Below are 12120 nucleotides of genomic sequence, written 5' to 3'. Positions count from 1 at the left end.
CCCAGATGAACACACAAGTTAAATTATACAAGTGAGTGTGCAAAAATGAAAAGAATACTAGCAGTTGATGTGTTTTGTGTAGAAAAGTATTTTCAGTAAGAGTTCCAAGTTTAATTTTCATTTATCTCCAAACTCATTTTTTTGACATCTCCCTTTACCCAAACAACACAGATATGAAGACTATTTGCAGAAGGAGAGAGAGAGAGAGAGAGAGAGAGAGGGAAAAGCTTAGGCGAACAAAGAAGCTATCAAGAAAAGAACTTACTGCTCACAGTAAGAAAACAAAACTGAAAGTTTGAAACTAAAGGGCAAGAAAAGCTGCATTAATAAACACTAGTATTTTCAGTGATTCAGCTGTGTACGAAATTCCAGTCACTAGGAAAACCTGTCCAAATAGTAAAAATTGAGACAGCTCTGAGTATGATGCTGCTTAAGTTGTTGTATTTCGTTTTGTAATTACAGTTTTAGTAAAATTTATTAAATTCCATTGTGAGAAATATAAATTTATATTTAGCATTTGTTGAAGTGAGCATATAAGATACTAAAAAGTAAATTTATGTTAGGAACAACAGTTTAATATCAAAAGCGAATCTGTTTTTCTAGCCACACTATTTTGATTTTATGGCTGTATTTTGTATTGTTTCTATTAAATATTTGTATTAATTTACTTTAGAGCATCAGAAGTACAATTGTGAACCTGTCAACATCATATTTGTAATTTACTAAGTGAAAGTTAACTTAAAAAAATTGCACACTTTGAAAACATATGTCTACCATTGATATTAGGCTACCAGTACTCTTAAGTCTATGTAGTGAACTACAGAAAATGTATGTTCTATGAACTGAACAAAAAAAAAAAAGTGAAATTTCTTCAGACAAGTAACACCCGTCACATAAGATTAATTAAATTGTAAGTGCAAGGCGTAATATTTTAATTACATCCATTATATCACTCGATTCCTTGAACTTTCCTCTCAGTGAAAATAGGTAACACAATTAATTCAAACTGTGAACTTCACAGAGTTATCAGTTAAACTGTATCATTAATTTATGCATGTCTTTTTCATGTTACACCCGTCACATTGTTTATTTCACTTATATCACCTGACAAATAATGATTAGAAAAAAAACAATTAGTTGTGTCTGACAAGCAAGAAGTTGAGATTCATTGGAGTACAAAAGAACTAGAAAAAATATGTTATTAATTATTGTATTCCAGTTAAATTTCGAAGAATCTCTCTCTGAAAGTAACACCCGTCACAGTGGAATTGACCAGGTTCCATTGAAGCTCACTGAACCTCGAAGAGCTTGCAATAGCACTTAATGAAGTGTGGATGACTATACCCCAAGTCAACATTCAGCGGCTTCTGAGAAGCATGTCTCATAGATGCCAAGCACTTATTCAAGCTCATGGAGGCCACACGAGGTACTAAAAACATGTAGAGATCATCTGAATTCATGTTTATTAAAATAAAGAAACAGATTTTTCACTTTGTTTTGTGCAGTATCGAGTAAGATGACCATTGTTGACCACAACTTAGTTGTAAATAACCATGGAAACTAATTTTTTATTAAACATAATGTTTGAAATTCATGCTGTATCAAGGCACGGCCGACTTGATGTCCCTTCCCTTTTTTGTATACGGCCTAGACAATAGTAATGTTTTCTTGAAATTGGATAATTTCTCAATTCCACCACGAGGCACTGTCTGCCAAGCTCTTGGTGTCCACAGAAGAAATACTCATTATCAATTAAAATAAATGATTAAAGAGTAATAATAACACTTATAAATAATAAATAAGAAAATAATAAGTGTTATTATGTTTAGTTCTGTTAATTATGGTAAAAGCGTGAGTTTAAATGCAGCGAAGATAACACATAGTAACCTTTTCAGTTTAAGTAACATGATGACAGAGGTGTAATTTTGTAGTTCATTCGCTGAGTAGCACCCCTAGCCTAAACTGCGATGTTTCTAAATAATCATTTAGGGTAAATATTTACCATAACTTGTACTAAGTTTTATAATTTCACTCACTGCACTGGTACATTCCACTTGATATTGCAGATTCAAGAATCATAGTTTCAAGATTTTGTGACTCAGTGGATTATAAGCCACATTCTTCGAAGGAACAAGCTTTTCAGTTAAAGCTGCTGCAATGTTATCTAGAAGTGGCCTAACAAATTTCACAGTAATGATATTAGCAAGTCGTTTTTGGCCGTCTTCGTCACAAATTGGGCATTGCGAGAGAGGGCATCTACACAGTAATGGCTCAATTTCCGAACACAAATTTTCTAATATATTCTTGTTTGGTATGAATGGTACTGCCCGTTCAACAAAACGATGAATAACTGATAACACTGAAACAAAGGTAGGTTTCGGATATCGCAGAGCTCCTAAATCTTGATTTGCAATAAGACTCATCAATGGAGGGCTATTAGTGTTTTCAGCTATACAATCTAAGCACCCTATGCAGGAGACCCTTTCTTCCACTATTCGTATTATATAGCTACCAATGTATGTCAAACTTGCTGTTTTCATTGTTGGTAATGGTATGTCTGTAAAAAAATCCATTACTGGTTTACAAAATACTGCAATAATAAATAATAAAAACCACAGAAAATTTTAATGAAACACTGTAACAGTTACTAGTAAATCAAATGACTAATTGTCATTCAATATGCCTATAGCTTACCTGATTGGTTTAGTAGCTGTTGCAGGATGTTTAAAACTGACTCAGGAATACTATATGGTGCAGCAGTGGTATCTGGCATATGTACTTCTTGAATAGGTCGTCCATCTGTGATGTCAGATGCATGGTTCTCTACACTGCTAAAGTTTGACATGCACAAAATACCCGTTTTCAATATCTTTTGCAAACTGAAGTTCACTGCCCTTGCATCCAACATGTCATTTGATCCGGACATACAGCGCAATGTACTAAAGAGCGACTCAACAGGATCACTTGAAAATGCTCTAGTAAGAACATAATGGTACCCATTTTCTAAAAGATATTTAATGCAGAGAACAGTTGATTTTGTTGTCAACGTGATAGCTTCATATGTCTCGTTAGTTAGGAAATCTTTTTGACATGTGCTACTTGCACACTTCGTTGTATGGAGATAAGAAAGGAAATAATTTTCTAGCCAGTCTAGACGATAATCATCCAAAGAGAAGAACTGTTGCTTATCATGATTTCTACTTTCCACATGATAATGTGTATTGCTAATATCATGCATTGCGAACCACTTGTTGATATTTTCCATAAAAGTCAATGTCGCATCAGAATCTTTGAATTTGTGGGCTTCAGGGTGTGAGCTTGCATTTTCTTTCAATGTTCTGATAGCAGCAATTACACATGGAGAAATATTTCTTTTGCCCTTCGAACGTTCATTTTTTCAAATGCAGTAGGCTCAACATGTTTTTTCGTGAGATATCTGACAGGTTTCACTGTATCATCTTTTTGGAGTTTGTGTAACAATTTCACATATTTCCCTAAGATTGTTCCAGTACCATCAGACATTTCACGTTCCAGGAATTGGGTTCTGATGTTTTTTCAATATGTGGCACTGGTCAAAATTTCTTTCTGTTTCCATCACAAGGATGTGTGGTCACGGGTTTCAATGAACCACATGAAAGATGCTTCATCATTGTAGTATTGCTTTTATGGTTGTCAGAAACAATTCTAATAACTATAAAACCACATTTCTCGACTTCACTAATCACTTGCAATGTTAGTATATGTAACTCTTGCCCTGATAATTGTTTTGTGAAGAAAAATGCACATAGTATACGGTAGCTGGTTGAGAGCCCCCTTAAAACAAAACACAAGACTCGATTAGCCACTACTTCTTTCTTGGGAATATCAAGTATTTCATCCTCATTTCTTTGTGCTTCTGTTGTTTCCTTATAGCAAAAAAAAGTATCAAGCTTGCGATCGTATATTATCTTGGGGTTGATTGCAGCCTCGTCTACAATAAGTGATAAAAACTGCTCAACCACAGTGAGGTTTTTTGCCTCTAAGACCAACCTTTCTTTAATAAAAGGAGTGACACCAGACGAGCAATCCGTAGGCCCAGAATATCTCGCGAGTGTTCTCTTAGAAGGCAGTTTAAAAAAACCTCTTGATCGTATATGGGAATAACCTTTAGGAGATATGTATTGCAGTATTATGCATTCTCTGATTGTCTCACATTCCACCTTGGTATTCTCTTTCGATGATTAAGCAGCTGATCTAGGATAAATTTTGCATGAATACTGCCTTCATCTGCCTCTTTCTTTACATTTTCCAGTTCCTTATGTAACGGATCTCTTTCAATTAGTTGGAGTTTTTCAGTTGTTTTCGTTATCTCATCTTGCTTCTCTTGTAACACCCGATTAAGTCGTGTAATTTTCACACGCAATCTGTTAATATTTCTTTTTAGCTCGTCAATGTTGACAGCGTCTGTTTGCGTGGCTTTATGGTCATTTTCAACTGGCAAGAAGGATATGTCACTAAGTGATGTTGAGCCACTCGGGACATCTTGCTCAAATAGTGAAAAACCAATATTACTAAAAGATTTGTGTTTCTTTGGTGGAGGGAGATCAGTTTTAATAATCGTTCATCTTGGTCTTTTGATATTTGTCACTTTATACGTAGGATAATGATGGAATATTGTTGGCACAGCATTTGGTTTTAATCGTCTAAATTTTCCATTATTAGAATAATCTTCTTCCTTGAAATATAAACTACAAACGACTGAAGATGGGGAGTTGCTGTTTGGAACGAAGTCTTGGTGTGAAATCACTTTAAGCCATTTTTCGCATCTTTCCCTATCACTCGGAAATTCGTGGAATGATATTGTTCCTCCACTCTTTTTTCTATTCGAAGTACACAATGGTACACAACAATTCGTCATTTTGAATCACATCGCAATAAACTCACTTACCAGTAGAAAGAAGCACAATATTTTAGTATAATCGCCCAAGAAACCATACACACATTCCTCAGCGAACCTTGGCAACTAATGCCATCTGGCGGAAATTTCACATTTTCTCGATTACAGCTTTAACACAGGGATCAACATGAATTGTCAAGGCCGGTAAGGAAGAAGCAAAGCGAGCATCAAGTCGGCCGTGATCAGGGACAACTACCCATATTTCCATTGTTAAATAAAGCATTAATTTAAAATCTTATTCCACTAATTTTTTTCAGCAGTATACAATATAATTTGGCATAACAAACATTTTTGTTTAATATTTAAGAATTCAAAATCAAATGCAATAGGCAGCAAACATGAAAGTATTCATAACATGTAAATTCAACCACTTTACTACATAGCTCTCTATATGTAGTGGTACAGTCAAAGGCTTTGGTGTAGGAGGACCCCGGTTCGAACCTGAGGTCAGCTGATTTTCTTATTATTTTGATCATTTATTTAGATTATTTTAAATACGTTATTTTACTTTAACCCGACATAAAGGGGGTTTTACTACGTAAATAATATATCCGTAGTATTTTATTTATGGTATCTCAAACAAAATTACATACAATTATGTAACAGTATGTGAGTCATTGCACGTCAAATCGCACAAAATTATACAAATTTTGACCTTCATATTTCTGATTGTGTTTATGTTTTTTTTACCAACTCTATGGGTCTAATAAACCAACAAGTGTAGTTTTATTTCCTCCTAAGTCCACATGTTTTTAAAATATTACACGTTAAAATTCGTTAAAAATGTCGCAAAATGCAACATTTAAAGCGTCATATTTCTGACGATATTGATGTTAAAATTTTTTTGAAAAATGACCTTAAAAGCTTAAAGTACTGTCTTTTATTAAATATTTACTAACTAATTTTAATATAATCATTACAAATATTTTTTTGTAATTCAATTTTTAAAAGTTATATATCAATGTGAAATAGCCCTATTAAAAATCTAAAAAAATTCCTACTAGGTGCACTGAAGTATTCTTAATAATTCCAGAAAAAATCACAATGGGATCTCCAATAGTTTAATGGAAATTTAATTACTTACGACACAATGTGTAGCGATCGGTGCAGCAGCAGTGGATGGGAAGCGTTAAAGCGCGCTGGGAGGTTTATCAGTGCTGGATGATTGACTGAACGTTGCAACATTACATCCAGTATGGATCAAGTCACTCAAGGAAACACTGCTAATTTACTTATTATGGTATCTTCAAATATTTGTACATTATGCTTTTAAACGTTTCTTTTCATTCACGTTTTACATTTTCATTCACCTACCTTCTTTCTTGAAAGAAAATTGTTTTACTAAATCTTCAGTTTCTGACAACGGAATGAAAGAATGTAATTTTAATGTACCAGTTATTGGTTTTAGATTATGGTAGCCTATCTGGCCCGCAAATTTTCAGTGTGGTTTTTGTGCTTATTGAATGGACAAAATATAAATGACACGTTAGAAATGTTTTTTGTGACTAATCAAACAGTTTTTTTTTTTTTTGGTGTTGTTATAGGATCTTGTATAGGCAAACTCTCGTGCCAAGTCTTTTAACAGTATCTCCAATGCCATCACATGGACCTTTACCATGCGAAATTGCAAAGAAGTGTCATTCAGCACTAATTCCATAATAATCTTCATGTAAGCAATTATTTTTAAAATTCTTTTTTTTTTTTATTGTGAACTTGATCCATTGGAAAAGTAAATGATTTTTTTCATATCGTTGAATTCTTGCTTTAAGAAATTGATTGCTTCGGATTGAAAAAAGTGAAAGGGATCGGTGTCATGTGTCATGGTATCTGAGATGACAATACTTTTGTGACGAATTTCTGTATCTCCTTTGAAATATACTACGAAAGGATGTACTGTGGCTTGGCATATGTTCCAATGCACTCCTTGTATTGAATCTTGTATTCATCATCATCATCATCATCATTGGCATTACGGCCCTTATAGTTTAGCCTTAGCCTCCCTCAGAACATCCGACCAATCACTCCTGTCTAATGCTCGTGTTCTCCATCTTCTAATTCCAACTTTTGTTAGGTCAGCCTGAACGTCATCCAGCCATCTCAATTTAGGTCGTCCGACTTTCCTTCTTCCTACCGGTAATGCATCTAGTAGAGCTTTGGGTGTGCGATTGTTCTCCATCCTGGCTACGTGTCCCAGCCACTCTAACCTTCTGAGTTTTATTGAATCTTGTATTACAAATGAATAATTTTCAGAAAAGTCTGCAATAACTATGTAATTTTCAGGTTGTACATTTCTTTGCATTCCTTCAAAAATAAAATATGGCTGGCTTTTGAAGGGATGACGATGCATCTTCTACATGAAAAAACTTTACATGCTAGGGAGCCTTTTACTTTTTGAGACTTTTCACGGGGTATCGGTTTTGTTGTAGCTTTCTTTCCTTGATAGGGGATTCTATTGACATCAAACTCTTGTTTAATTCCTCAATATTAGTGATTTCTAGCACTGTATTCATAGAACTGCTAGAAGAAGAACTGGGATAATCACTTTCTCTGTCCGCACTTTCATTTGATTCATGTTTATTATCACAAGAACTACCGGCTTCACATATAATTTCACCTGACCTATCCGGAAATTGATTGATTTTTACGGAACGAATCACATATTTCCACATTCAAAGACTCCTTTAAATTTAGCTTTATCAAGTCGCGACTTACGCGTCTAAGTGTACTTTTCTTTTTAAAAGCGTGATTAGGAAGGTCAAATGGATTTAAATACTTGTTATATATTACGCGATCTTTACCATCACTCATGCTGTATAGAAGTCACGTCACTCTGTGAAATTCAAACCCAAACTGATTATTTTTCTCTTCTATATTTTGTCTCCTGCCATCTGTTTACTGCCATAAAGTTTACTGCCTTACCCAGCCTTGCTATCATCAAACACTTGGCTATATTACAGTATAAACATATAGCACTGTGAAGGGCTTCCTCTCTTAGCTGAGCTGACAATAATAAAATAACTTTAGATAAGATATTTACTGTTCCTTAAGGTATTATTCATTTGATGATTAGTATGGTGATATCAGAAGCAATGGGGAATTTCGTAAAACTTTCCGCGGGCAGCCTTCTAGCCTATGGCTGCAAGCAGTTCATTAGCTGGTCATCGCAAGCGCGTGCATGCCTCCGGAAAATAAATTGTTACAAATGTATGGGTCCCGATCCCACATTTATAAATGCAGTAGTTTACAGATAATACATCAGCGAACAAGTCTATATTTTTTTCAGATTTTTAACTTGGCTTTTTAATATAGTGACTTTGCTTTGAAATAGAAATGATTAAAAAAATAGGCCAAATTTTAAATTTATTTGTGATAGGCCTAAAGTAATAAGAAGTGTTGTATTTAGTCTTTCAAATGCGCCAAACTGCAAATATCAATTATATGCAGACACAGAGTTCCAAGTGAGTTTATGTAACAGTGCACGCATAATTTGCGTAATTTCAAATAGTCATAACTACACAAATAATTAATAATTGTGAAAATAAAACAATACGGGCCTCCTTATTTGATGTCTGGAATTCATGAAAAAAAATTCGACCATTTCCGAGAAGGTTGTCTTTTATTGTTGTGCGATTTGACGTGGAATGACTCATGTGCATAAGTTCACTGAAAATAACAGTGTATTAATTCTAAAATATATGTCTTTCAAAATATTGTTGTTCATGTCCGAATATGTGTTATTTCTAAATTATATCTGTATTATCATGTCGTGAATGTACAGTGTAGTATATAATATATTACATATTAAAATATTATGTTAAGCTTACTGGAAAGAACAAGTCGTTAATTTTTATAATACACTTCTCTCAAAATATTATTCTTGAAGTCCAAAAAATGATTTATTGCGAGATTATACTGTATTCTGTACATAAAATAAAAATTACAATTAATATAGCCTACAGTACTATGTACGAGTATTTGTAAGACGTCATTTTTCAAGTCATAGGCCTATATTAAGAAACCGGGTATGACATAAGCAGGCATAAAGTGGACAAGGGATACAAAATTCTCCAAACCTATTAAATATACTTTTTATTTACATATTATTTATTCTTTGATATCACCGATAAAGAGGTAAATTTTAACTCACCACGATACCCCAAGGGGTTCAGAGTGGGAACAAGAGAATTCCCTATTTATCGTCAACTGTCTTTAAATGCCAAGCGAAAGCACACATAGACAGGAAATTACATTAAATTCGTCAGCACAGCTTTAGATCAATGTAGAACACTGCGTTTATGCCTGAACTTATGTAAAGGGACCGAGCAGATGTTTTTGTTTAGCTAAACTACAAAACAAAGTTACCGGTAATTAAAAACAAAAACAGTAAGGCACATGATATATACCTATTTTTTTCTTGGTGCCTGATGTTCAGCTGTTTTAAATTGTGTTAATCTTGTCAGGTGTTTTGGCTAAGTTATTAATTCACGCAAGTGACGCTTTGTAAAGATTCATTTTTAAGGACGAGGAAAACTTAGTAAAGACAGTAATTAATTCGTTTTGGTTTTCTATAGTTGAGTTGGCAGATCTCCTTAAGTCAGAAGAAAAAAGGAAAATTTGGGCAACCCCGGGTGCTTTTACCTAGTATTTAATAAATTACTGCCTGAAGCCCACAAATTAAATCTGACAAGATTCAAAGTAGCACTGAAACAGTGACTTGTTAACAATCCATTTTATAATCTAAATGTAAACATTTCATTTTAATTTCTCTTAAACTTGTTTGTAATATATTGAATAATGTTATTTAATGTAGTAAATATTTTACTTGGCACTTACTGTCTACAGCATCCATAGATGCTCTTGACCGAAATGAAGACTGATTCAAATGGAAAAAATATCGTCCACTTTGAAGGTAAGGTACCCTAGACCCTTTTTGCGGGAAGAAGTCTCCAAGTCAAGTACAAAAACTTGTGAAATATTCCTGTGGTTCGTATAACACATTCATAATTATGCACAAATATGAACATAATTACATATATGTATAATATACGAGTGATAAACATGCCTGGCAACAATACAGCAGCCATGATGATTACTATAGGCTATATTATAATTACCTTCAGTACGAAATAAGATCAAGGTAGAGTATTCACTGTCCACTGAACGATTACACACTTTTATTACTGTCAATGTGATGTTATAAACTAATTTTCAACACTTTTACCACAACCACAACACATTTAAATTTTTACGGCATTATATATATATATATATATATATATATATATATATATATATATATATATATATGGAATTATCACTGCATTAACATGTTGACAACCCGCCATGACGTTCCACTTCTTCCACTAAATAGCTCCCGACATGACATACATTTTCAAACGAAATGATACAAAATGTGAGGAATGTTACAAGTGTGTATTATGTGACAGATTAGGTTATATTAGATGTGCATTATGTGAGAGGGGTAGGTTAAGTATGTAATATTGTGTGAGAGGTGTTGGCGACATTTGATTCACTGTTACACTCAGGAAATTCACGCATGACGAATTTGGTATAAGAGTAAATTACGTATTTGGGGCGGGTTCCGTAGGCACAAAGCTGTGTCAGTAATCACATCCAATTCCCACTATTTCATACCATAAACCTTAGGCATTTTCAAGGAATTTTAACAATTTTATCGGCATAACTAACCAAACCTAACCTGTTACAGTTTCATATATGCAAGGTAAGAGGAGTACGTAGGGAACTACTTGAGCGCTTTAGACTAAACTTCAAATTACGCAATAAATGACCACGGAAAGAGACGACATGTCTTTCACCTCACCAATGTTTTCTTATGATAAGAACTGGAACTTTCTAACACACCAATACCTGTACAACATGTCCACCATACTGTCTATTTGACTACCAAGCTTAGCAGCAGTGTTGCCATCTCGATTCTTAAAAATCCGCTGTGAAGCCGTGCAGAAACCGCTAAATTGCTATATTGTCAATGTAAAATTATATTATTTTGCCGCTGTGAGTGCCAAAAATATCCGCTAAATCCCTATATCAGCAATACAAATTTTATAAATTTTACCCGCTAAACTAACGCCGATAAACGCTAGATCTAGCGGGAAAACCGCTGCATTGGCTACACTGCATAGCAGTACTGATCTGCTCAGTGTTGTCAATGTTTGTTAATGAAATTACCCACATATAATCCTGAAATTACCCGGTTTTGCTTCAAAATACCCACATATTATAATCTTGAAATTACCCGGTTTTGCTTCAAAATACCCACATATAATTCTGAAATTACCCGATTTTTCCTTCAAAATACCCTCCGTTCCAAAAATAATTATAATTAAGTATAAAAATCAGAAATATCAAATAGATGGACACCAAATTACATAAGTTAAAATTTAAAAACTGTTAACTTACCTAAACACAAGTATCTGGCATTCTACTGTAGCTATCACACACTGCTCATCATGTCTTCAGTTAAGCCTCGTTCAGACGGTGCGTGTTTCTGTGATGGATTCCAAGGTGGCTAGCAGGCAACGTCTTTGTAGCACAAAGAGTTTGTAATACTTACTAGAGACACATACCCGTGAGTGGCAGGCAAGAAAAATGTCACAAATTGAATCGGCTAGCATCCGCCATTAAAGCGATTGTTTGCGGCGCAAAATTCGAAAACAGTACCACAATCGTTGCTTACGTGATTACACAAGCTGGCGCATAGCACGATCGAGAGTAGGTCTCTGTGAGTCATGACAATTTCTGCCGCTAGGTTCGCCTCTCTGCCCTATGAAATGACGAATAGTACCATTATAAAGCATTGTGCATCGTGAAAATAGTTCGATTAATTGTGCATTACTCATTGAGTACGAATATTACAAATATGCCAAGCATATTACAGTGTTATTTGAAGTTTGTTCAGCTAAGTTATATTCGAAAATTGTATGTGTTTTGCTATGTGAAGAACTCTGTACCAACAGGTCGTATATTTATAGGTTAAGGTAAATGTCAAAGTTCTCTCATATAACAAGCAATGCTATGTTAAAAGTGGCGAATTGCATTTTCCGACTCTCGAATGATGTGACCCGAAATGTAAAATAATTTCATGCATTGTTTCACTTACCAAGCATTACTGATATAGGCCTAATGAAAATGTGAACGACGTG

The 12120-nt window shown here is 34.3% G+C and overlaps 1 protein-coding gene across 9 annotated transcripts in view; it reads right to left on the bottom strand.

Moving 5' to 3' along the window:
* Window positions 1-11529, bottom strand: part of l(2)37Cd (general transcription factor IIIC subunit l(2)37Cd) — a 126391-nt gene extending 114862 nt beyond the window's left edge. Inside the window, exons 1-3 of one of the 9 annotated variants that reach the window (XM_069843194.1) lie at window positions 10779-10864; window positions 10051-10150; window positions 2695-2831 (exon numbers count right to left, since the gene is read on the bottom strand). The gene's annotated coding sequence lies outside the window, so the exon portion shown is untranslated. Of the gene's footprint in view, window positions 1-2694; window positions 9511-10050; window positions 10151-10778; window positions 10929-11377 lie in introns of those variants that run through there. The other 8 variants (XM_069843196.1, XM_069843186.1, XM_069843190.1 and 5 more) reach the window with 8 other exon arrangements.
* Window positions 11530-12120: the final 591 nt, after the last annotated feature.

Source organism: Periplaneta americana, chromosome 13 (assembly GCF_040183065.1).
Source record: "Periplaneta americana isolate PAMFEO1 chromosome 13, P.americana_PAMFEO1_priV1, whole genome shotgun sequence".
Taxonomy (NCBI): domain Eukaryota; kingdom Metazoa; phylum Arthropoda; class Insecta; order Blattodea; family Blattidae; genus Periplaneta; species Periplaneta americana.
The sequence above is the reverse complement of the archived record's forward strand: the minus strand, read 5'-3'. Positions and strand labels throughout refer to the sequence as shown.